At 39.1% G+C, this 26,249-nt stretch overlaps 1 non-coding gene across 1 annotated transcript; it reads left to right on the top strand.

Annotated features, from left to right (window-relative positions):
* Positions 1–20,596: 20,596 nt before the first annotated feature.
* Positions 20,597–20,704, top strand: LOC112793016 (small nucleolar RNA R71). The gene has a single exon (XR_003197728.1). It is a non-coding gene; the product is annotated as a small nucleolar RNA R71 (small nucleolar RNA).
* The last annotated feature ends 5,545 nt before the right edge of the window (positions 20,705–26,249 follow it).

Raw genomic sequence — 26,249 nt, 5'->3', positions numbered from 1 at the left:
ACTTGGGAGGAATAACCTCCATTGCTCATCAATGAACTGAATACATGGATTCAGCAGACATTGCCTCAAAAGAAACCGGATCCTGGAAAGTTCTTAATACCTTGCACCATAGGCACCATGAACTTTGAAAAGGCTCTGTGTGACCTGGGGTCAGGTATCAACCTCATGCCACTCTCTGTAATAGAGAAACTAGGGATCTTTGAGGTACAAGCTGCAAGAATTTCACTAGAGATGGCTGACGAACTGATTTCTATCGGTAAAGAAATTCACAAGAATATAATCGTGTTGTAAGTATAGTTTCTAAACCAACAGAGAATCCTTTCGTATAAAAGTTTGGTTGTCACAAGTAACAAAACCCAAAAAAATTTATAACCGAAGTATTCAAATTTTGGGTCGTCTCTCAAGGAATTGCAGGGAAGTGTTTTTATTATTGGTTATGAGTTATGTAAATTGGGGTTTTGGGGATGAGAAATAAGAAGAGTAAATTGTATAGAAAATAGAATAATAACAATAAAAACTCTTGGCAAGGTATGAGAATTAGAAGTCCTATCCTAGTTATCCTTATCAACTGTGATGAGAATTGGCTTTTGCTCCTACTTGGTCAACCTCTAACTATGAAGGTATGTTAAGTGGATAAATCAATTTGATTCCTCAGGTCCAAGTCAATTCCTAAGAAAAGACTAGAGTTAGGGAAATCTAAATCAATCAGCAAAGTATTCCAATTTTCAATCAACAAGGAGTATTATAACTCAAGTGTCTCCAATTACTCAACACAAGCTAAGAATGTAAAAAGCTAAATTAAAATCATAAATATGAAATACCTCAAATTGCATTAAATAGAGAAATCAAATTAAACATGAGAATTCATGAATCAAAGTAATAGAATAAATAAAAATAGAAGAGAAATCAATGTAAAGGAATATTGAACCTGGAATGAAGAAGAAGTAAACCTAACCTAAGAGAAATCCTAAATCCTAAAACCTAAGAGAGAGGAGAGAGCCTTTCTCTCTAGAAAAACTACATCTAAAACTGAAATTGTGTATAATGAATGTTGTGTGATTGAATGAATGGATTATCCCACTCTATAGCATTTAATATGTGTTTTTTGGGCCAAAAACTGGGTCAAAAATAGCCCAAAAATTACCCCCAGCGATTTCTGTTAATTCTGCAGATCGCCCCTGTCACGCGTACTCGTTGCCCACGCGTGCGCGTCATTCAGCGTTTTCCATGCCACGCGTACGCGTCGTCCATGCGTTCACGTTTTTCGTGCAGATTCCAGTCCACGCGTTCGCGTCAGGCATGCGAACGCGTCACCGTGATTTTCTCCATTTCGCGTGGTCGCGTGAGCCATGCGTCCGCGTCGGTGTTCGCTGGTCATCTCCTTGGTTTCTTGTATTCCTTCCATTTTTGCAAGCTTCCTCTCCATTCTCTAAGCCATTCCTGCCCGATGAAGCCTGAAACACTTAACACACAGATCACGGCATCGAATGGTATAAAGGAGAATTAAACATAGCTAAATTAAGACCAAAGAAACATGTTTCCAATCATAGCACAAAATCCGGAAGGAAAAAGTAAAACCATACAAATTCAATGAATAAGTGTGAGATTAGTAGATAAAATCCACTCAATTAAGCACAACATGTACCACGAAATAATGGTGCATCAAATCTCCCTACACTTAAACATTAGCATGTCCTCATGCTAGGCTCAAGAGAGATTATAAGAGAGTGAAGGGGAATGGTGGAATGTATGAAGTGCAACCTATCTATATGAATGCAACTAAATGAAAAATGTTTCTACCTACTTGGTTAAAAGTAAACAAATCCTTCAAGAAGAATTATGAACTGGATTTCACTAATTCAAATCACAAAAATGAAGTACAAACAGACTTGCAAGAAGAAGATAGCTCATGAAGGCCGGGAACAAGGAATTGAGCATCGAACCCTCATTGGAAGTGTATACACTCTAATCGCTCAAGTGTTTAAGGTTCGATTCTCTCAATTCTCTACTAATCTTTCTTTCTAAGACTTGCTCTTCATCTAACAATAAACAAAGAATTAATGCACAGATACACATATCAAGAGGTCTTTTAAGGGTTGTAATGGGGTTAGGGTCAAGGTAGATTGCATTTGGTTAAGTGGACTAAAATCTGAATCCTTAATTAACCTAAACTTCTCACCTAACTTAAGACAATCCATGTAATCATAATATAAAGCCTAACTACCCATTAACTATTTTTGCTATATATTTATGCATTCCAAGTTTTGAGTGCATTGCTATCGCCATTTACTTTGGGACATTTTGTCCCTTTTTTATTTTTTCTGCACTTTTTCTTTTCTTTTTCTCTTTTTTCTTTTTCTATTTTTCTTTTCTTAAAATTTTTTTCTTCTTTTTCAATGCATATGATTAAGGTATTGAATGCATAAACATGTTCTTAACATTCTTGTTCATATTTTCTCAAGAATACACAACACCCAATTCTCAAACCAAATATTAGTAAACCCAATTTCCCCACACTTAATTTGTGAGCACTGTCACTAGTCTAAGCTAACCAAGGATTCAAATTAAGGACATTATTGTTTTTCACTTAGAGTTAGTGATGTGCTAAAGTAAAGAACAAAGGGGTAAAATAGGCTCAAATTGGTTTGCAAAGGATAATGGAAGGGTAAGGCCATATGGGTATGTAAGCTAAGTGAAACAAAGGCCTCAATCATATAAGTGCATGCATACATCAAACCATGGAAATATAGAATTAAGCAAGATATAGATCACAATTTTAGAGAGAACAACACACACCTCAACAAAATATTGGTTGATAAAATGCAACCAATCAATTAGGCTCAAAATCTCACTAGTTTTGTGTGTTCGAGCTCTAAACCATGTTCCAAAATAATATTTCTTCAAACAAGCTTTTCAAAAAGTTTAATTCAAATTAGTGAAATGCTATAAAAAGTTTTCTTGAAAAAGAAAATATTACTTCAACCAAGTGGTAAAACATGCACAAAATCAAGAAAATATGCAATCAAACATGCAAATGCAACAATGAACTAACATAGAAAATAAAACATTGGTGTTGAGAAGAAAACAACTAACCCACGGAAGTAGGTATCGACCTCCCCACACTTAAAGATTACACCGTCCTCGGTGCATGCTAAGATGTGCAAGTGGATGGGTTGCTACAACTGACGCTTTCTCCAAGGATTGTGCAGATGGACTTGTTTGTCTCCCCATTTAGAGCTTTCCCTTTCCCTTCTTTGGTGGCCATCCTGAAAGAAGAGAAAAAGAAGAAAAGTAATCCAAAAATAAAGATAAAAAAATAAATAAAGTATGGGTGGGTTAATGCCAAATAATAAGGGTTTTATTTACATGGTAGCTACAACATGTACATGAGAAAGCAATAGAAGTACAAGGCATACCAATGGTGCAGAATTTGCAACAATGAGAGGGAGTGTGTGGGTAATGCAAGGTAGTATAAGTGCATATCAATGCAAAAGAAATACTAGTATTATAAAAGTTAGCATTGTCTTATGAATAATAATACCCAATCAGAATAAAATAAGTCATGAAGCACCGGAATAATTCAAGAAAATACGCAACAGTTGAATAAGAAAATTTAACACCAATGAAAAAATAATAAATTTAGAAAAGAAAATAAAAATATGCACAAAATTAAAATGTAATGAACGAAAGTATGCAAATAAATTAAGTAAAATAGAATGAGAGTGAAGAATGAGAAGTGAAAGAAAGGAAGAAGAAGTAAGGAAGAGAGGAGGAAGGAAAAATTAGGATTGGTGAAGAAAATATAAGATTTCTGGCGCTGATTTGGATAAGCTGTGCGGCGCAGGCGACGCGGACGCGTGGAGCACGCGTTCGCATGAGTTGCAAAATTTTTTGATGACGCGTACGCGTGACTTGATTTGTGCCATTGGTGCGAGAGGAGCGTCGCACCCGCACAACTCTCAATTTCAACCTCTTCCTCTTGGTAGCTTTCTTCCAATTCAATCTCCTCTTCACTGCTTTCCAAGGGCATAGGAGGTTGTGCTTCTTCTTCTTTAATCTCTATCTCTTGATTAACCTCTTCAAAGGATTCAACCATGATATGCCTTGGAGGTTGTACACCCTCCTCAACATCAATTTCAAACGTCTTTGAAGGAGGCTCTATGACTTGACTTTCCCATGGAGGTTCAACATCTCCTAAGTCTTCAACCACTTCTTCCTCTTCAATAATTACGACTTCCTCTAGTTATTTTAGCATAAAATCATACTCCTCCTTGATGATTTCCTGTCTATGACAACTCCCTTCAACTACTCCTTCATCTTCAAGGGTCTTTACTATCTCTACCTTTTGGGTCCCCTCTTGCTCCTCTAGAAATAAGGCCGCGTGTAACCGATCCATTGCGTCCCTAAGACGCTTCCTTTTGTCTTGTTTCATGTCAATAGCATCATGGGGATCGTGTTACTCTTGGATTGATGGATGTGGGTGCTCTTCCATGGATGGTGGTGATGGGATGGAGAGATCATTCTGTGGTTGAAAAGGAAGTGCACTAGATCTTGATGATTGATTGTTGGGGGTAGAGGGTTGGTCCATACGGGATATAAGAGCTTGGAGAGTAGAGGTTAGACTAGTGAGAGAGGTAAGTGTGTTCTCCATGGATGTTTAGGGTGGATAGAAGGGTTCATTATTTTGGAGAAAAGGTGCATGGTAGGAAGGTGGTTTCTCTTGAGAAGAATATGGAGATGGTGTATATTGAGGTGGTGGTTCTAAGTACGGCTCATATGGTGGTTGGTATGGTGGATAAGGATTAGAGTCATGTAGAGGTGATTGGTGGAAAGGGGCTTGTGAGTATGGTGGTCCAAAGTTAAGTTGAAGAGGGGGCTCATAGGTATAGTGTGGTGGGCGTTGATTGTCACGGAAAGGTCCACCATAACCATTGCCTTGATAATCATCACAGAATGGTTGTTGATAGTCCATTGGAGGCGGTTGTTGCCAAGAGGGTTGATCAAATCCTTGTGGCTCCTCCCATCTTTGATTGTCCCAACCTTGATGCATATTCTCATTGTAATCTCCTCTTCCTGCAACATAATGGTAACTAGACTCATAGCCAAAGGGGTGAGAGTTCATAGTAGTAAGAGAAAATAAAAACAAAAAACTAATAAAAATAAGCAACTAAGTCCTAAAGCTAACAAAAACAAGAAAGCAAAAGCAAATATTTACAATAACTAATAATAAGACACACATTTGCAATTCCCCAGCAACCGCACCATTTTGACGAACTGATTTCTATCGGTAAAGAAATTCACAAGAATATAATCGCATTGTAAGTATAGTTTCTAAACTAACAGAGAATCCTTTCGTACAAAAGTTTGGCTGTTACAAGTAACAAAACCCAATAAAATTTATTACCGAAGTATTCAAACCTCGGGTCGTCTTTCAAAGAATTGCAGGGAAGTGTTCTTATTATTGGTTATGAGTTGTGTAAATTGGGGTTTTGGGGATGAGAAATAAGAAGAGTAAATTGTAGAGAAAATAGAATAATAACAATAAAAACTCTTGGCAAGGTATGAGAATTGGAAGTCCTATCCAAGTTATCCTTATCAATTGTGATGAGAATTGGTTTTTTCTCCCACTTGGTCAACCTCTAACTATGAAGGTATGTTAAATGGATAAATCAATTTGACTCCTCAGGTCTTAGTCAATTCCTAAGAAAAGACTAGAGTTAGGGGAATCCAAATCAAACAACAAAGAATTCCAATTTTCAATCAACAAGGAGTTTGATAACTCAAGTGTCTCCAATTACTCAACACAAGCTAAGAATGTAAAAAGCTAAATTAAAATCATAAATATGAAATACCTCAAATTGCATTAAATAGAGAAATCAAATTAAACATGAGAATTCATGAATCAAAGTAATAGAATAAATAAAAATAGAAGAGAAACCAAAGCAAAGGAATATTGAACCTGGAATGAAGAAGAAGTAAACCTAACCTAAGAGAAATCCTAAATCCTAAAACCTAAGAGAGAGGAGAGAGCCTCTCTCTCTAGAAAAACTACATCTAAAACTGAAATTGTGTATAATGAATGTTGTGTGATTGAATGAATGGATTCCTCTACTCTGTAGCCTATAATCTGTGTTTTCTGGGCCGAAAATTGAGTCAAAAACAGCCCAAAAATCGCCCCCAGCGATTTCTGTTAATTCTACAGATCGCACATGTCATGCGTACAAATCGCCCACGCGTGCGCATCATTCAGCATTTTCCTTGCCACGCGTACACGTCGTCCACGCGTTCACGTCATTTGTGCAGATTCCAGTCCACGCGTTCGCGTCAGGCACACGAACGCGTCATTGTAATTTTTTTTCATTTCGCGCGGTCGTGTGAGCCATGCGTCCGCGTCTGTATTCGCTGGTCATCTCCTTGGTTTCTTGTGTTCCTTCTATTTTTGCAAGCTTTCTCACAATTCTTTAACCCATTCCTGCCCTATAAAGCCTAAAACACTTAACACACGGATCACAGTATCGAATAGTATAAAGGAGAATTAAACATAGCTAAATTAAGACCAAAGAAACATGTTTCCAATCATAGCACAAAATCCGGAAGGAAAAAGTAAAACCATGCAAATTCAATGAATAAGTGTGAGATTAGTTGATAAAATCCACTCAATTAAGTACAAGATGTACCACAAAATAATGGTGCACAGACAAATCAATGAAACAGGCTTATGGACTGGTAGAGGATGTCTTAGTGAAGGTTGAAGGCCTTTACGTCCTTGCTGACTTCATAATCCTAGACACTGAGAAGGAAGAGGATGAATCCATCATCCTTGGAAGACCCTTTCTAGCCACAACAAGGGCTGTGATTGATGTGGACAGAGGAGAGTTACTCCTTCAATTGAATGAGGACTACCTTGTGTTTAAGAGTCAAGGATCTTCTTCTGTAAACATGGAGAAGAAGCATGAAAAGCTTCTCTCAATATAGAGTTAGACAAAGCCCCCACACTCAACTTCTAAGTTTGGTGTTGGGAGGCCACAATCATGTTCTGAGCACCTGTGAAGCTCTTTAAGAGCTTCTTGTCAAGCTATTGACATTAAAGAATCACTTATTGGGAGGCAACCCAATTTTATTATCTATATTAATCACTTTCTCATTTTTATTTTCTAGTGTTAGTCTATGTCTTCTTTAGGTTGATGATCATGTGAAGTTACAAAAATAGCTGCAAAATTAAAGCAGGAATAAAAAATAGCACACCCTGGAGGACGAACTTACTGGCATTCAAACGTTAGTAAGGCTAGCAAAGTGGGCGTTTAACGCCCAGTCTGGCACCATTCTGGGCGTTAAACGCCAGAAATGGCACACAGACTGGCGTTTAATGCCAAAAAAGGGTGTCTACCGTCTGGCTGGTGTTAAACACCAGTACGGGTAGCAGAATGGGTGTTTAACGCCCAGTCTGGCAGCATTTTGGGCGTTAAACGCTAGAATTGGTAGCCAGACTGGCGTTTAACGCCAGAAATGGGCAGCAGCATGGCGTTCAACGCCAAAAATGCCATACAGAGGGCGTTTAAACACCAGTAAGGTGCAGGGATGAGAAATCCTTGACATCTCAAGATCTGTGGACCTCACAGGATCCCTACCTACCTTAACTCATTCTCACTCCTCTTCACACCTTTCCATAACACCCTTCCCCAAACACCATTCACCTATCAAATCCTACCCTCTTCCTCATAACCTCTTCACCACCCACATCTATCCACTATTTCCCATCATACAACCCACCTACCCCCACCCACTCAAATTCAAACCACTTCCCTCACAAACCCAACCCTTATCACACGAATTCCCTCTCCCCCTTACCCTATATATACCCCTCCTTAGTCCTTCATTTTTACACATCACAAACACTCTAAACCCCCCTTGGCTGAACCACTCCTCCACCTCCATCTCCTCCATTTCTTCTTCTTCTACTCCTTTCTTTCTTCTTTTGCTCGAGGACGAGCAAACCTTTTAAATTTGGTGTGGAAAAAGCATTGCTTTTTGTTTTTTTATAACCATTAATGATACCTAAGGCCGGAGAAACCTCTAGAAAGAGGAAAGGAAAGGCAATTGCTTCCACCTCCGAGTCATGGGAGATGGAGAGATTCATCTCAAAGGTCCATCAAGACCACTTTTATGAAGTTGTGACCAAGAAGAACGTGATCCCTGAGGTCCCCTTCAAGCTCAAAAAGAGCAAATATCCGGAGATCCAACAAGAGATTCAAAGAAGAGGTTGGGAAGATCTCACCAATCCCATCCAACAAGTCAGAATCTTAATGGTTCAAGAGTTCTATGCTAATGCATGGATCACTAAGAACCATGATCAAAGTGTGAACCCGAACCCAAAGAATTGGCTCACAATAGTTCGGGAGAAATACTTAGATTTCAGTCCGAAAAATATGAGGTTGGCATTCAACTTGCCAATGATGCAAGGAGATCTTCATCCATTCACAAGAAGGGTCAACTTTGATCAAAGGTTGGACCAAATTCTCATGGACATCTGTGTAGAAGGAGCCCAATGGAAGAGAGACTCCAAAGGCAAGCCAGTTCAACTGAGAAGGCTTGACCTCAAACCCATGGCTAGAGGATGGTTAGAGTTCATCCAACGCTCTCTCATTCCTACTAGCAACCGATCTGAAGTAACTGTGGATCGGGCTATCATGATCCAAAGCATCATGATTGGAGAGGAATTGGAAGTTCATGAGATCATACCTCTAGAACTATACAAGGTGGCTGACAAGCCCTCCACTTTGGCAAGGTTAGCCTTTCCTCATCTCATCTATCACCTATGCAATTTAGCTGGAATTGTCATAGAGGAAGACATCCTTATTGAAGAGGACAAGCCCATCACTAAAAAAATGATGGAGTTAACAAAAGAACCTACTCATGGACCTCAACAAGAGCATGAGGAAGTCCCTCATCAAGAAATTCCTGAGATGCCTCAAGGGATGCATTTTCCTCTACACAACTATTGGGAACAACTCAACACCTCTTTAGGGGATTTGAGTTCCAACATGGAGCAACTAAGGATGGAGTACCAAGAGCACTCTATTATCCTCCATGAAGTTAGAGAGGACCAAAGATCCATGAAGGAAGAGCAACAAAGGCAAGGAAGAGACATTGAGGAGCTCAAGCACTCGATAGGATCTTCAAGAGGAAGAACTAGCCGCCGTCACTAAGGTGGACCCGTTCTTTAATTTTCTTGTTCTTATTTTTCTATTTTTTGATTTTTTGTGCTTTATGTTTTGTCTATATTTGTGTCTTTATTAGATGATCATTATTGTCTAGTGTCTATGCCTTGAAGTTATGAATATCCCATGAATCCTTCACCTTTCTTAAATGAAAAATGTTTCTAATTGCAAAAGAACAAGAAGTACATGAATTTTGAATTCTATCTTGAAATTAGTTTAATTATTTTGATGTGGTGGCAATACTTTTTGTTTTCTAAATGAATGCTTGAACAGTGCATATTTTTTATAGTGAAGTTTATGAATGTTAAAATTGTTGGCTCTTGATAGAATAATGAAAAAAAGAGAAATATTATTGATAATCTGAAAAATCATAAAATTGATTCTTGAAGCAAGAAAAAGTAGTGAAATGTATAATTGTCTATACTTTTCTCGAGATTTGATGGCCCAAACTGGCATCCAAACACCCACTAGAAACCATTTTCTGGCGTAAAATGCCGGAACTAGCACCAAAGCTGGAGTTAAATGCCCAAACTGGCACCTAAGCTAGCATTTAACTCCAAGGATGGCCTATGCAAGTGAAAGCTTCAAGGCTCAGCCCAAACACACACCAAGTGGGCCCCGGAAGTGTATTTCTACACTATCTACTTATTTTCTGTAAATCTAGGTTACTAGTCTAGTATAAATAGCACTTTTGACTATTGTATAAGGAGTCTTTGGATCATTTTTTGATCTTTGGATCACTTTTGGGAGGCTGGCTATTCGGCCATGCCTAGACCCTCTTCTCTTATGTATTTTCTACGGTGGAATTTCTACACCTCATAGATTAAGGTGAGGAGCTCTGCTGTTCCTCATGAATTAATGCAAGTACTATTATTTTTCCTTCAATTCACTACTACTTCTTCTCCAAGATATACTCTCATACTTAATTCAGTTAAGTCAGACTGAAGGGGTGACCTGTGACAATCACCCACTATCTTCAGTACTCGCTTAGCTAAGATTCGCGTTCCTGACAACCACAAAGCGGTCTACATGATGCTCAACGTAGTCATTGGACGCCAGCCGGAGTATACTCTCTTGGGTCTCTGATCCACGGATTCATATCATCTCTCCTGATAACAGAGCATCCGACCCCGTGATTAGGATCTTCGTGGTATAGGCTAGAATCAATAGACATCATTCCTGAGATCCGGAAAGTCTAAACCTTGTCTGTGGTATTCCGAGTAGGATCTAGGAAGGGATGACTGTGAGGAGCTTCAAACTTACGAATATTGGGCGCAGTGATAGTGTGCAAAAGGATCAATGGATCTTATTCCGACACAAGTGAGAACCAACAGATGATTAGTCCTGCGGTAGCTGTGCCTGGTATTTTTCATCAAAGACGAGAAATCTGACAGTTGATTAGCCGTACAGAGACCGTAGCCGAACCATTTTCACTGAGAAGATCATACAGCTTGCCATGGAAGGGAGCATGTATGATTGGATGAAGACAATAGGAAACAGAGGTTCAGAAGTAACAAAGCATCTTCAAACGCTTATCTTAAATTCCCACCAATGAATTACATAAGTATCTCTATATTATTTTTTGTCTTATCTATCTTTTAATTATCAATACGTCATAACCATTTGAATCCACCTGACTGAGATTTACAAGATGACCATAGCTTGCTTCAAGCCGTCAATCTCCGTGGGATTGACCCTTACTCACGTAAGGTATTACTTGGACGACCCAGTACCTCTTTTGTCAGGGAGTCTTGGAGGTTTAAAGACTTTGAAGACCATGTAATCCTTATGTAACCTCCGCATCAATTCGCCTCTCTTAGGATCAATGAAGTGTCTTCCATTAGAGAGAGACCTTTGTTCCAAAACCTTCACAAAAGGAATATTAATTTGTAACTTCTTAGAGCTTGCCAAGGATTTTAAGTAGTGCTCGTCCTTGGTTTCCTTTTAGGGTGTCTGAGGGTGTGGAACTTCAGGCTTTCTTCCCATTAGAGGGGCGTGTAATAGTGTGCTTCCAGCCTCTTCTTGAGCTTCTTCTTCATTTAGTTCCTTAACAGTGTGTACCACCTTAGGCTTAACCTCTTTGGTCCTGATGAGGGTCTCACTCTCTTCTCTTGGATGCACCTTTGTGTCTTTGGGGAGAGTGTCAGGAGGTCTCTGAGGTGTTTGATGGTAAGGCAACTTGGCTCTGTACTTTGGAGCCTTGAGTAATGCATGATGAGTGTCCAGAGTAATTGGAAAAGGGTTATCAGGGTGCCTGGGGGGAATGTCTTCTGAACTGGTGCTTATGCCTCCTCCCCTCTCTGGGCGTTCAACACAACTGCAAGTCCTTTCCTGGCATTGAACGCCAGGGTTACCCCCTCCTGGACGTTGAACGCCAGTGCCATACCTCTCTGGGCGGTCAACGCCCCTCATGGTACCCTGTGTTGCTGCTTGTGCATCTTCTCTCGTTTCCCCTTGAGGGAAGTTACTACTCATATCACAAGGAGTATCTGGAGGAGCACTATGAACCTCAGCAACTTGATTCTGCATGCTACGCGATTGTTGGATGCGAGTATACATTTGTTCCAACATAAGTTCGTACTCAGCAATCATTGTAGCTATAGTCTCCACTCCTTGAGCTTTTATCCAAACTGGAGTCCCCTCAAATGAGTGTATGTACTGGTAAATTGCAACCCTCTCAACGAGCTCCTGTGCCTCCTCAGGCATCTTCTCCATGTGCAAAGAATCACTTGCAGAGTGATCCAGTGACCTTTTGGCCATCTCACAGAAACCTTCGTAGAAGATGTCTATCTTGAGCCAATCTGAGAGCATATCAGGGGGACAATTCCTTATCAACCACTTGTACCTCTCCTAAGCATCAAAGAGGGACTCACTATCTCTCTGCCTGAAAGCCTGTACGTCTGTCATTAACTTGATCAATCTCCTCGAGTGAGAGAATCTATTCAGGAATTTGTTAACAAGCTTATCTCAAGTGTTCAAACTACCTCTGGGTTCAGCATGCCACCAATCTAGTGCTTGACCCTTCACAACAAATGTGAAGAGTATTAGCCTGGAGACTTCAGGGTGTATTCCATTGGTCTCTACAGTATCACAGAACTGCAGGAAGTCGGAGCTGAATATTTTAGGGTCTTTCTGTGGGCTTCCATGAAACTGGCAATTTTGCTGCATTAGCATGATCAGGTCTATGCTGACCTTAAATTCATAGAAGCAAGGAGAGCCCGCAGTTCTCCTAATTTGTGTATTTCTGTTCGGATCTATAAAGACTTTGGTGTTCCTGTATACACAAATAAGAGATAAAGCAAATGGGAGTCTTTATGTCAAAGTCCAGAAGACTCCCAGTGAGATACTCAAAAGAAAAATTTTTTTATTAAAAGAAATTCAAAAATAAATAAATAAATAATTAAAAATTTTGAAAATAAAAAAGAACAAAGTCAATTAAAGATTTTGCATTTCAAAATTAAAGAAAAGTCAAAAGAAATAAGTAAGATAAGATAAGATTTGAAAATCTAAAGATTTGAATTTCAAATTTCAAAAGAACAACTAACAAAATATTCAACTTTTAAAATTTAAATTTTTGAAATTAAGGATAAAATAACAAGATTTGAAAATCAAGGAAAAAGATAAGATTTGAAAATTAAGATATTTTGAAAAATTTTGAAAATTAAAAATGGAGAGTCAATAAGAAATTTTGAAATTTAAATTTGGAAAGAAAAAGTTAAACAAAAAAGATAAGATTTTAAAAAATTTAAAGATTTTAAAATTTAAATTTAAAAGAAAAGAAAAACAAACAAAATACTAAACTTTTAAAATTTGAATTTAGGTTAAAGATAAGATAAGTTTTTTTGAAAATTAAAAAATTTTAAAATTCAAATTTTTAAAAGAAAGCAAAACTAACAAGGCACTAAACTTAAAATTTTTGAATTTAAATTGAAAAATTTTAGAAAATTTTAAAAAGGAGAAACAAACACTAACAAGGCATTAAACTAAAAGATTTTGAAATCGAAGATATTATTTTCAAAAACTTTGAAGGAAAAACACTAAATGACACCAAACTTAAAGATTTTGAGATCAAACAAAGAAAAATACCAAGAAAAGTTCGAACACAGAAAAAAAGTAAGAACAATTTTCAAAGATTCAAGAAAAGAAACAAAAACCAAAGGGACACCAAACTTAAGAATTGACAGAAGACTTTAACAAAAGAGAAACAATGATGACTAAAAACAAAAAATTTTTTCCTTGAAAAAGATTTTAAAGAATTTTCGAAAATTAACAAGTAAAGAAAATAAAAGAAAACTAGTAAAAAGTACCTGATCTAAGGAGCAAGACAACCGTTAGTTTGTCAATCACAAACAATCTCCGGTAGGGATGGCAACGGGTCTCCATGGGGCAGTGACATGCCCCCCGCCCCCACCCCGTCACCCATAATCCATCCCCGTCCCTGCCCCATCTCCGTGATGGGTAACGGGGACCTCATATCCGCCAGGGATCGGGGTCTGCATGAATATCCACAAATTTTTAAAAAATCGAAAAAAAATTGTAAACATAAACAATCCTCAATTAACATTACAATAATCTCCATCACCAACAACATTAACTAAAAAATTCACAATCCATACCTATACCAAATCAATCCAAACCATAAAACACCTAACCATAAAAACTTTCAGATGCATTCATCCAGTTTCAAATATACTTCTGCCAAACACAACCACATACAAAATTAATCAACCAAATGTATCAAACACCAGTTTACATTCATCCAGGCAGCCATCACTAACCCAAGAAAATTAAACCAAACCTAAAATAGTAAAACTGTTCACCAAATACCACATTGCCTTGTACAGTTATATAAAGCGCATCAACCATCAAAAACCACGAAATGTTTTTGCAAACCCACTTTAAACCTTCATAAAAAATAGAAGCAGGATTAAAAAAAATTAGAACTATATTTGTTGAGAAAATAAATCAATCTGAAAAGAAGAAAAATAAAATAAAATAAATTCTATTTTGAGGGGAAAAATAGAAATACGTTTACCAAAGACAGAGGCAGTGACATGATGGAGATCAGACTGCCTTGCCAAAGACGAAGACGGCGACGACCAAGAACACTTCTTCCGAAGACGATGACACTTCTGGCTCTCGAAGAAGAAGATGACGACGATGCGAGGCCGAAGACGACAACGTGAGGCAGAAGACAAAGATGCTTCAAGCTCTTCACAACACTGGCGATGACGGTTCTCCTCGGGGTGCGTTGGTGTCAGGCACGCGATGTCAACTCTACCTTCTAAAGTGACGTTGAGAGTGAAAGGTGAAAGCTGTGAGAGGAAACGAGGGTGGCGGTCTGGCAGATGGTGGTGAGATTAGAGGAGGGTGGCGGAGAGAAGAAGAAGGAGTAAAAAAGGCAAAGAGTCTGAGGAGAGTGACGATAGAGAAACTAAATAAGGGTTAGGAGAGTTAGGGTATTATACAGGTATTATACGGGTCCCCACAGGGCGGGGGGCGTTTATTTCGCGGGTCCCCATTGGTGCACGAAATTGTGATCATCAATGGCGCCATCAACATGGTGCGCTCAATTGCAATCTCAACTCTTTATCACAACTTCGCACAACTAACCAGCAAGTGCACTGGGTCGTCCAAGTAATAAACCTTACGCGAGTAAGGGTCGATCCCACGGAGATTGTTGGTATGAAGCAAGCTATGGTCATCTTGTAAATCTCAGTCAGGCAGATTCAAATGGTTATGAATGATTTGTGAATAAAGCATAAAATAAAGATAGAGATACTTATGTAATTCATTGGTGAGAATTTCAGATAAGCGTATGGAGATGCTTTGTCCCTTCTGTCGCTCTGCTTTCCTACTGTCTTCATCCAACCCTTCTTACTCCTTTCCATGGCAAGCTTTATGTTGGGCATCACCGTTGTCAATGGCTACAGTCCCGTCCTCTCAGTGAAAATGTTCAACGCGCTATATCACAGCACGGCTATTCAGCTGTCGGTTCTCGATCATGTCGGAATAGAATCCAGTGATTCTTTTGCGTCTGTCACTAACGCCTCACAATCGCGAGTTTGAAGCTCGTCACAGTCATTCAATCCTTGAATCCTACTCAGAATACCACAGACAAGGTTTAGACCTTCTGGATTCTCTTGAATACCGCCATCAATTCTAGCTTATACCACGAAGATTCCGATTAAGGGATCCAAGAGATAAACATTCAAGCCTTGTTTGCTTGTAGAATGGAAGTGGTTGTCAGGCACGCGTTCATAAGTGAGAATGATGATGAGCATCACATAATCATCACATTCATCATGTTCTTGGGTACGAATGAATATCTTAGAACAAGAATAAGTTGAATTGAATAGAAGAACAATAGTAATTGCATTAATACTCGAGGTACAGCAGAGCTCCACACCTTAATCTATGGTGTGTAGAAACTCCACCTTTGAAAATACATAAGAACAAGGTCTAGGCATGGCCGAATGGCCAGCCTCCCAAGGAGGGTTCAATCATAAAAACATGATCAAAAGATTCAAGTGATCAAAAGATGAAAATACAATAGTAAAAGGTCCTACTTATAGAGAACTAGTAGCCTAGGGTTTACAAATATGAGTAAATGACATAAAAATCCACTTCCGGCCCACTTGGTGTGTGCTTGGGCTGAGCATTGAAGCATTTTCATGTAGAGACTCTTCTTGGAGTTAAACGCCAGCTTTTGTGCCAGTTTGGGCGTTTAACTCCCATTCTTGTGCCAGTTCCGGCGTTTTACGCCAGAATTCTTGAGCTGACTTGGAACACCTGTTTGGGCCATCAAATCTTGGGCAAAGTATGGACTATTATACATTGCTGGAAAGCCCAGGATGTCTACTTTTTAACGCAGTTAAGAGCGCGCTAATTGGGCTTCTGTAGCTCCAGAAAATCCACTTCGAGTGCAGGGAGGTCAGAATCCAACAGCATCTGCAGTCCTTTTCAGCCTCTGAATCAGATTTTTGCTCAGGTCCCTCAATTTCAGCCAGAAAATACCTGAAATCATAGAAAAACACACAAACTCATAGTAAAGTCCGGAAAAGTGAATTTTAACTAAAAACTAATAAAAATATAATAAAAACTAACTAAAACATACTAAAAACATACTAAAAACAATGCCAAAAAGCGTATAAATTATCCGCTCATCACAACACCAAACTTAAATTGTTGCTTGTTCCCAAGAAACTGAAGATCAAATAAGATAAAAAGAAGAGAATATGCAATGAATTCCAAAAACATCTATGAAGATCAGTATTAATTAGATGAGCGGGGCTTTAGCTTTTTCCCTCTGAACAGTTTTGGCATCTCACTCTATTCTTTGAAATTCAGAATGATTGGCTTCTATAGGAACTCAGAATCCAGATAGTGTTATTGATTCTCCTAGTTAAGTATGATGATTCTTGAACATAGCTACTTTATGAGTCTTGGCTGTGGCCCAAAGCACTCTGTCTTCCAGTATTACCACCGGATACATACATGCCACAGACACATAACTGGGTGAACCTTTTCAGATTGTGACTTAGCTTTGTTAGAGTCCCTAATTAGAGGTGTCCAGGGTTCTTAAGCACACTCTTTTTGCCTTGGATCACAACTTTATTTTTTTCTTTTTCTTCCTTTTTTTTCGAATTCTCTGCTTTTTCTTGCTTCAAGAATCATTTTTATGATTTTTCAGATCCTCAGTAACATGTCTCCTTTTTCATCATTCTTTCAAGAGCCAACATTCATGAATAACAAATTTAAAAGACATATGCACTGTTCAAGCATACATTCAGAAGTCAAAGTATTGCCACCACATCAAAATAATTAATCTGTTATAAAATTCAAAATTCATGCAATTCTTCTCTTTTCCAATTAAGAACATTTATCATTTAAGAAAGGTGATGGATTCATAGGACATTCATAACTTTAAGGCATAGACACTAAGACACTAATGATCATAAGACACAAACATAGATAAACATAGGCATAAAAATTCGAAAAACAGGGAATTAAAGAACGGGTCCACCTTAGTGATAGCGGCTTGTTCTTCTTCTTGAAGATCTTATGGAGTGCTTGAGCTCCTCAATGTCTCTTCCTTGCCTTTGTTGCTCCTCTCTCATGACTCTTTGATCTTCTCTAATTTCATGGAGGAGAATGGAATGTTCTTGGTGCTCCACCCTTAGCTGTCCTATGTTGGAACTAAATTCTCCTAGGGAGGTGTTGATTTGCTCCCAATAATTTTGTGGAGGAAAGTGCATCCCTTGAGGCATCTCAGGATTTCATGATGAGTGGGATCTCTTGTTTGCTCCACCCTTTTCTTGGTGATGGGCTTGAGGTCATGCCTTCTTAGTTGAACCGGCTTCCCTCTTGAATCTCTCTTCCATTGAGCGCCCTCTTCACAAATGTCTATGAGGACTTGGTCCAACCTTTGATCAAAGTTAACCCTTCTAGTGTAAGGGTGTTCATCTCCTTGCATCATGGGAAAGTTGAATGCCAACCTTACATTTTTCGGACTAAAATCTAAGCATTTCCCCCGAACCATTGTAAGCCAATTCTTTGGGTCCGGGTTCACACTTTGATCATGGTTCTTGGTGATCCATGCATTGGCATAGAACTCTTGAACCATTAAGATTCCGACTTGTTGAATGGGGTTGGTAAGAACTTCCCAACCTCTTCTTCGGATCTCATGTCGGATCTCCGGATATTCACTCTTTTTGAGTTTGAAAGGGACCTCGGGGATCACCTTCTTCTTGGCCACAACTTCATAGAAGTGGTCTTGATGCACCCTTGAGATGAATCTCTCCGTCTCCCATGACTCGGAGGTGGAAGCTTTAGCCTTCCCTTTCCTCTTTCTAGAGGTTTCTCCGGCCTTAGATGCCATAAATGGTTATGAAAAAACAAAAAGCAATGCTTTTACCACACCAAACTTAGAAGGTTTGCTCGTCCTCGAGCAAAAGAAGAAAGAAGAGAGTAGAAGAAGAAGAAATAGAGGAGATGGAGGTGGCTTTGTGGTTCGGCCAAGGGGGAGAAGTAGTGTTTAGGTTGTGTGAAAATGAAGGAGTGAAGATGGGATTATATAGGAGTGGAGAGGGGGGTAGGGTTCGGTCATGTATGGGTGGGTTTGGAGGGAAAGTGGTTTGAATTTGAATGGTGAGGTAGGTGGGGTTTTATGAAGGATGGATGTGAGTGGTGAAGAGAATAATGGGATTTGATAGGTGAGGGGTTTTTGGGGAAGAGGTGTTGAGGTAATTGGTGAATAGGTGAAGAAGAGAGAGAGTGGTGGGGTAGGTGGGGATCCTGTGGGGTCCACAGATCCTAAGGTGTCAAGGAAAATTCATCCCTGCACCAAGTGGCGAGCAAAAATGCTCTTTATGCCAATTCTGGCGTTAAACGCCGAGCTGGTGCCCATTTCTGGCGTTTAACGCCAGCTTCTTGCCCCTTCCTGGCGTTTAACGCCAGTCTGGTGCCCCTTTCTGGCGTTAAACGCCCAGAATGGTGCCAGACTGGGCGTTAAACGCCCATTTGCTGCTCTTACTGGCGTTTGAATGCCAGCAAGCTTTCCTCCAGGGTGTGCTATTTTTCTTTCTGTTTTTCATTCTGTTTTTGCTTTTTCAATTGATTTTGTGACTTCCCATGATCATCAACCTACAGAAAACATAAAATAACAATGGAAAATAGATAAATATAACATTGGGTTGCCTCCCAACAAGCGCTTCTTTAATGTCATTAGCTTGACAGTGGGCTCTCATGGAGGCTCACAGGTACTTAGAGCAATGTTGGAACCTCCCAACACCAAACTTAGAGTTTGACTGTGAGGGCTCTATTTGACTCTGTTTTGAGAGAAGCTCTTCACGCTTCCTCTCCATGGTTACAGAGGGATATCCTTGAGCCTTAAACACAAAGGATTCTTTATTCACTTGAATGATCAATTCTCCTCTGTCAATATCAATCACAGCCTTTGCTGTGGCTAGGAAGGGTCTGCCAAGGATGATGGATTCATCGATGCACTTCCCAGTCTCTAGGACTATGAAATTAGCAGGGATGTAATGGTCTTCAATCTTTACAAGAACATCCTCTACAAGTCCATAAGCTTGTTTTCTTGAATTATCTGCCATCTCTAGTGAGATTCTTGCAGCTTGCACCTCAAAGATCCCTAGCTTCTCCATTACAGAGAGAGACATGAGGTTTATGCTTGACCCTAGGTCACACAGAGCCTTCTTGAAGGTCATGGTGCCTATGGTACAAGGTATTGAGAACTTCCCAGGGTCCTGTCTCTTTTGAGGTAATCTCTGCCTAGTCAAGTCATCTAGTTCTTTGGTGAGCAAAGGGGGTTCATCCTCCCAATTCTCATTACCAAATAACTTGTCATTTAGCTTCATGATTGCTCCAAGGTACTTAGCAACTTACTCTTCAGTGACATCTTCATCCTCTTCAGAGGAAGAATACTCATCAGAGCTCATGAATGGCAGAAGTAAGTCCAATGGAATCTCTATGGTCTCAGTGTGAGCCTCAGATTCCCATAATTCCTCATTAGGGAACTCATTGGAGGCCAGTGGACGTCCATTGAGGTCTTCCTCAGTGGCGATCACTGCCTCTTCCTCCTTTCCAATTTTGGCCATGTTGATGGCCTTGCACTCTTCTTTTGGATTCTCTTCTGTATTGCTTGGAAGAGTACTAGGAGGGAGTTCAGTAACTTTCTTACTCAGCTGACCCACTTGTGCCTCCAAATTTCAAATGGAGGACCTTGTTTCAGTCATGAAACTTTGAGTAGTTTTGATTAGATCAGAGACCATGGTTGCTAAGTCAGAGTGGCTCTGCTTAGAATCCTCTATCTGTTGCTGAGAAGATGATGGAAAAGGCTTGCCATTGCTAAACCTGTTTCTTCCACCATTATTATTGTTAAAACCTTGTTGAGGTCTCTGTTGATCCTTCCATGAGAGATTTGGATGATTTCTCCATGAAGGATTATAGGTGTTTCCATAGGGTTCTCCCATGTAATTCACCTCTTCCATTGAAGGGTTCTCAGGATCGTAAGCTTCTTTTTCAGATGAAGCATCCTTAGTACTGCCTGGTGCAGCTTGCATTCCAGACAGACTTTGAGAAATCATATTGACTTGCTGAGTCAATATTTTGTTCTGAGCCAATATGGCATTCAGAGTATCAATCTCAAGAACTCATTCCTTCTGATTAATCCCATTGTTCACAGGATTCGTTTCAGAAGTGTACATGAATTGGTTATTTGCAACTATTTCAATGAGTTCTTGAGCTTCTGCAGGCGTCTTCTTCAGATGAAGAGATCCTCCACCAGAGCTGTCCAATGACATCTTGGACAGTTCAGACAGACCATCATAGAAGATACCTATGATGCTCCATTCAGAAAGCATGTCAAACGGACACTTTTTGATCAATTGTTTGTATCTTTCCCAAGCTTCATAGAGGGATTCACCTTCCTTCTGTCTGAAGGTTTGGACTTCCACTCTAAGCTTACTCAATTTTTGAGGTGGAAAGAACTTTGCCAAGAAGGCATTGACTAGCTTTTCCCAAGAGTTCAGGCTTTCTTTAGGTTGTGAGTCCAACCATATTCTAGCTCTGTCTCTTACAGCAAAAGGGAATAGCATAAGTCTGTAGACCTCAGGGTCAACCCCATTGGTCTTAATAGTGTCACAGATTTGCAAGAATTTAGCTAAAAACTGATGAGGATCTTCCAATGGAAGTCCATGGAACTTGCAATTCTATTGCATTAGAGAAACTAATTGAGGCTTAAGCTCAAAGTTGTTTGCTCCAATGGCAGGGATAGAGATGCTTCTCCCATAGAAGTCGGGAGTAGGTGCAGTAAAGTCACCCAGCACCTTCCTTGCATTGTTGGCATTGTTGTTGTTTTCGGCTGCCATGTCTTCTTCTTTGAAGATTTCTGTTAGGTCCTCTACAGAGAGTAGTGCTTTAGCTTCTCTTAGCTTTCGCTTCAAGGTCCTTTCAGGTTCAGGGTCAGCCTCAACAAGAATGCTTTTGTCTTTGCTCCTGCTCATATGAAAGAGAAGAGAACAAGAAAATATGGAATCCTCTATGTCACAGTATAGAGATTTCTTGAGGTGTCAGAGGAAAAGAAAGATAGAAGGAAGAGGTAGAAGAATTCGAACTTAGAAAGATATAGTTCAAATTGTACATGTTAGTCCATAAATAGAAGGATGTGAGAAGAGGGGAAGAAATAAATAAAAAATATTTTAAAAACATTTTGAAAATTGATTGATGATTTTCGAAAACTAAGATTGAGAAAGAAGTAAAGTGATTTTTGAAAAAGATTTTGAAATTAGAAATAAAAAAGATTTGATTGAAAACTATTTTTGAAAAAGATGTAATTAAGAAGATATGATTGAAAAGATATAGTTTTAAAAAGATATGATTGAGAAGATATGATTTGGAAAAACAATTTAAAAAGATTTGATTTTTAAACTCAATGACTTGGCTAACAAGAAAAGATATGATTCAAACATTAAACCTTTCTCAACAGAAAAGGCAACATACTTGAAATGTTGAATCAAATCATTAATTGTTAGCAAGTATTTTTGAAAATGGAAAGAAATTGATTTTGAAAATATATGATTGAAAAGATATGATTTGAAAAAGATTTGATTTTGAAAAATTATGAAAACTTGAAAAAATTTGAATTGAAAACAAAATCTTCCCTCTTGTGCCATCCTGGCGTTAAACGCCCAGAATGGTATACATTCTGGCATTTAACGCCCAAAACGCTACCCTTTTGGGCGTTAAACGCCCAGCCAGGTGCCTTGACTGGCGTTTAAACGCCAGTTTTCCTTCTTCACTGGGCGTTTTGAACGCCCAGCTTTTTCTGTGTAATTCCTCTGCTGTATGTTCTGAATCTTCAATTCTCTGTATTATGGACTTGAAAAGACACAAATTAAAAATTTTTTTGGATTTTTAATGATGAGGAAAAATCAAAATGCAACTAAAATTAAATAAACAATGCATGCAAGACACCAAACTTAGAAGTTTGTGTACTATTGACACTAACAAATTGAGAATGCATATGAGAAACAACAAAACACACAAAACAAGAGAATTTAAAGATCAGAGCAAGTAAATCATCAAGAACAACTTGAAGATCAATGAAGACACATGATAAATGCAAGAAGAACAGAAACATGCAATTGACACCAAACTTAAAATGAGACACTAGACTCAAACAAGAAACATAAAATATTTTTGATTTTTATGATTTTGTACTTTTTTTTTGGATTTTTCGAAAATTGAGTGGAAAAAGAAAATAAAGAGGATCAAAACTTTTAATAAGAATTCTAGGAATCATGCAATGTTAGTCTAAAGCTTCAGTCTAAAGAAATTAGACATGGCTAGCCAAGCTTCAACAGGACATTGCATTCAAGAGCTAAATTGATGAAAATCAATCAGCTTTGGTGATGATAAGAACATCACCTTGAAACACTAGAATTCATTCTTAAAAATTTTGAAAAATACCCAATCTAAGCAACAAGATGAACCGTCAGTTGTCCAAACTCAAACAATCCCCGGCAACGGCGCCAAAAACTTGGTGCACGAAATTGTGATCATCAATGGCGCCATCAACATGGTGCGCTCAATTGCAATCTCAACTCTTTATCACAACTTCGCACAACTAACCAGCAAGTGCACTGGGTCGTCCAATTAATAAACCTTACGCGAGTAAGGGTCGATCCCACGGAGATTGTTGGTATGAAGCAAGCTATGGTCATCTTGTAAATCTCAGTCAGGTAGATTCAAATGGTTATGAATGATTTGTGAATAAAGCATAAAATAAAGATAGAGATACTTATGTAATTCATTGGTGAGAATTTCAGATAAGCGTATGGAGATGCTTTGTCCCTTCCGTCTCTCTGCTTTCCTACTGTCTTCATCCAATCCTTCTTACTCCTTTCCATGGCAAGCTGTATGTTGGGCATCACCGTTGTCAATGGCTACAGTCCCGTCCTCTCAGTGAAAATGTTCAACGCGCTCTGTCACAGCACGGCTATTCAGCTGTCGGTTCTCGATCATGTCGGAATAGAATCCAGTGATTCTTTTGCGTCTGTCACTAACGCCCCACAATCGCGAGTTTGAAGCTCGTCACAGTCATTCAATCCTTGAATCCTACTCAGAATACCACAGACAAGGTTTAGACCTTCTGGATTCTCTTGAATACCACCATCAATTCTAGCTTATACCACGAAGATTCCGATTAAGGGATCCAAGAGATAAACATTCAAGCCTTGTTTGCTTGTAGAACGGAAGTGGTTGTCAGGCACGCGTTCATAAGTGAGAATGATGATGAGCGTCACATAATCATCACATTCATCATGTTCTTGGGTACGAATGAATATCTTAGAACAAGAATAAGTTGAATTGAATAGAAGAACAATAGTAATTGCATTAATACTCGAGGTACAGCAGAGCTCCACACCTTAATCTATGGTGTGTAAAAACTCTACCTTTGAAAATACATAAGAACAAGGTCTAGGCATGGCCGAATGGCCAGCCTCCCAAGGAGGGTTCAATCATAAAAACATGATCAATAGATTAAAGTGATCAAAAGATGAAAATACAATAGTAAAAGGTCCTACTTATAGAGAACTAATAGCCTAGGGTTTACAAATATGAGTAAATGACATAAAAATCCACTTCCGGGCCCACTTGGTGTGTGCTTGGGCTGAGCATTGAAACATTTTCGTGTAGATACACTTCTTGGAGTTAAACGCCAGCTTTTGTGCCAGTTTGGGCGTTTAACTCCCATTCTTGTGCCAGTTCCGGCGTTTTACGCCAGAATTCTTGAGCTGACTTGGAACGCCTGTTTGGGCCATCAAATCTCAGGGAAAGTATGGACTATTATACATTGATGGAAAGCCCATGATGTCTACTTTCCAACGCAGTTGAGAGCGCGCCAATTGGGTTTTTGTAGCTCCAGAAAATTCACTTTGAGTGCAGGGAAGTCAGAATCCAACAGCATCTGCAGTCCTTTTCAGCCTCTGAATCAGATTTTTGCTCAGGTCCCTCAATTTCAGCCAGAAAATACCTGAAATCACAGAAAAACACACAACCTCATAGTAAAGTCCAGAAAAATGAATTTTAACTAAAAACTAATAAAAATATAATAAAAACTAACTAAAACATACTAAAAACATACTAAAAACAATGCGAAAAAGCGTATAAATTATCCACTCATCACCCATCCCCGCCCTCCGCGGGTTAAAATAGCTCCTCAAATCTGTCCCTCGACGGGTAAATCCCCGCAGATACCTGCCCCACTGGGGAAAATTGCCATGCCTGATCCCTGGCAATGGTGCCAAAAACTTGGTGTGCGAATTTGTGACTCGCACAACTGAACCGGCAAGTGCACCGGGTCGTCCAAGTAATACCTCAGGTGAGTGAGGGTCGAATCCCACGAGGATATTCAAATTGAGCAAGCTGTGGTTATCCTGTAGATATGTGTTAGGAGAATAGAAAGATAGTTGTTGTTTGTTGTGGGCGCATAAACAAGCAATAACAATAAAACGTAGAAACAGTAATGAGACATCAGTTAAGGCTTCAGAGATGCTTATTCTTCCAGATTAACACGTCATACTAACTACTCAAACGATGAATGATTCCTTCAATGGCAAGGCTGTAAGTGATTAAGCCATTGGTTGCGGTCATTAATCTCCTCAGATCCAAACCAAACACCCGAACAGGCTAGACCAATCTAGGAGACGGTGAAGCGCACGCAATTCAATCTCTTGATGATCCTACTCAAAACGCTACAGACAAGGTCGGATCTTCCGGATTAGAGAATGATGCTCTATGATTCTATCCTTTAGAGCCACAGGAACCTCAATTACCTTTGACTGACTGGATTTCATGTCACATATCCCAATTAGCCTAAGTAACTTGTTGGAACCCGTGATGCACTCTCAAGTTTTAGCTCAATACTATCTGGGCTAGGACTCGTAAAGAACTCATGTAGAAAAGGGAGTCATATCCAAAATTCATAAGGATGAAGAACGACAATGCATCACAGAATAGAATCAAACATAGATTGAAGTAGAAAAGTAATTACATTAAACATAGGAATCAGCAGAGCTCCTAACCTTAACCTAGGAGCTTAGCCGCTCATAATTTGCAGAGAAAACAGAAGTAGTGTGTCTGTGCATCTCCCCTCCTGGGAGGCATAATCCTCAGAAGGAAGGAAGTCCCTTATTTATAATAAAAACTCTAAGACTTAACCTAAAAGATATTGTTTTAAATTACAAAAAGGAAATAAAATAAGCTAAGAAGTGCTAAAATCCACTTTGGGGACCACTTGGTGAGTGTTTGGGCTGAGCTTGGTGTCCAACTTGGTTGAGTGGGCATTGAACGCCCGCTAGGGAGTGTTTACGCTGCTTCCTTGCTCCCTTGGTGGCGTTGAACACCAGTTTGGGCGTTCAACCTGGGAGGTTGGTCCTGTTTGGGCGTTGAACACCAGAAAGAGGGGGGTAGTTTGGGCGTTCAACGCCTATTTTGGGCAGTCTTCTTCAAAGAAAAGTATAAAGCATTATATATTGCTGGAAAGCCTTGAAAGTTAGCTTTCCAATGCCATTAAAAATGCATCAATTATACCTCTGTAGCTCCAGAAATGATCGTTTGAATGCATGGATGTCCGGATTTGACAGCATCTGCTATCCTTTCGCCTCTGAATCAGACTTTGCCAAAACTTGTCAATTTCACCCAAAAATCATCTAGAATCTTAAGAAAAACACAAAAGCTCAAATTAGCATCCAAAAGTGACTTTTTCACTAAAACCTACTAAAACATAATAAAACTTAACAAAATATGCAAAAAACACTAAGAGAATAGCATCAAAAAGCATATAAAATATATGCTCATCAACTATATTAAAAGATAATTAAATCACTATGAAGGATTGAAGTAATAAGCTAGTGAAGAATGTTATTCAAATGCATGAAAGAACTTTGACTAGGGGTTGAGAGTTAAGGAATCATATCTTTGTCATAACCACAACCATGGAAATTA

Source organism: Arachis hypogaea, chromosome 3 (genome assembly GCF_003086295.3).
Source record: "Arachis hypogaea cultivar Tifrunner chromosome 3, arahy.Tifrunner.gnm2.J5K5, whole genome shotgun sequence".
NCBI classification, from domain to species: domain Eukaryota; kingdom Viridiplantae; phylum Streptophyta; class Magnoliopsida; order Fabales; family Fabaceae; genus Arachis; species Arachis hypogaea.
Note: the sequence above shows the minus strand (reverse complement) of the source record. Positions and strands in the feature narration are given on the sequence as shown.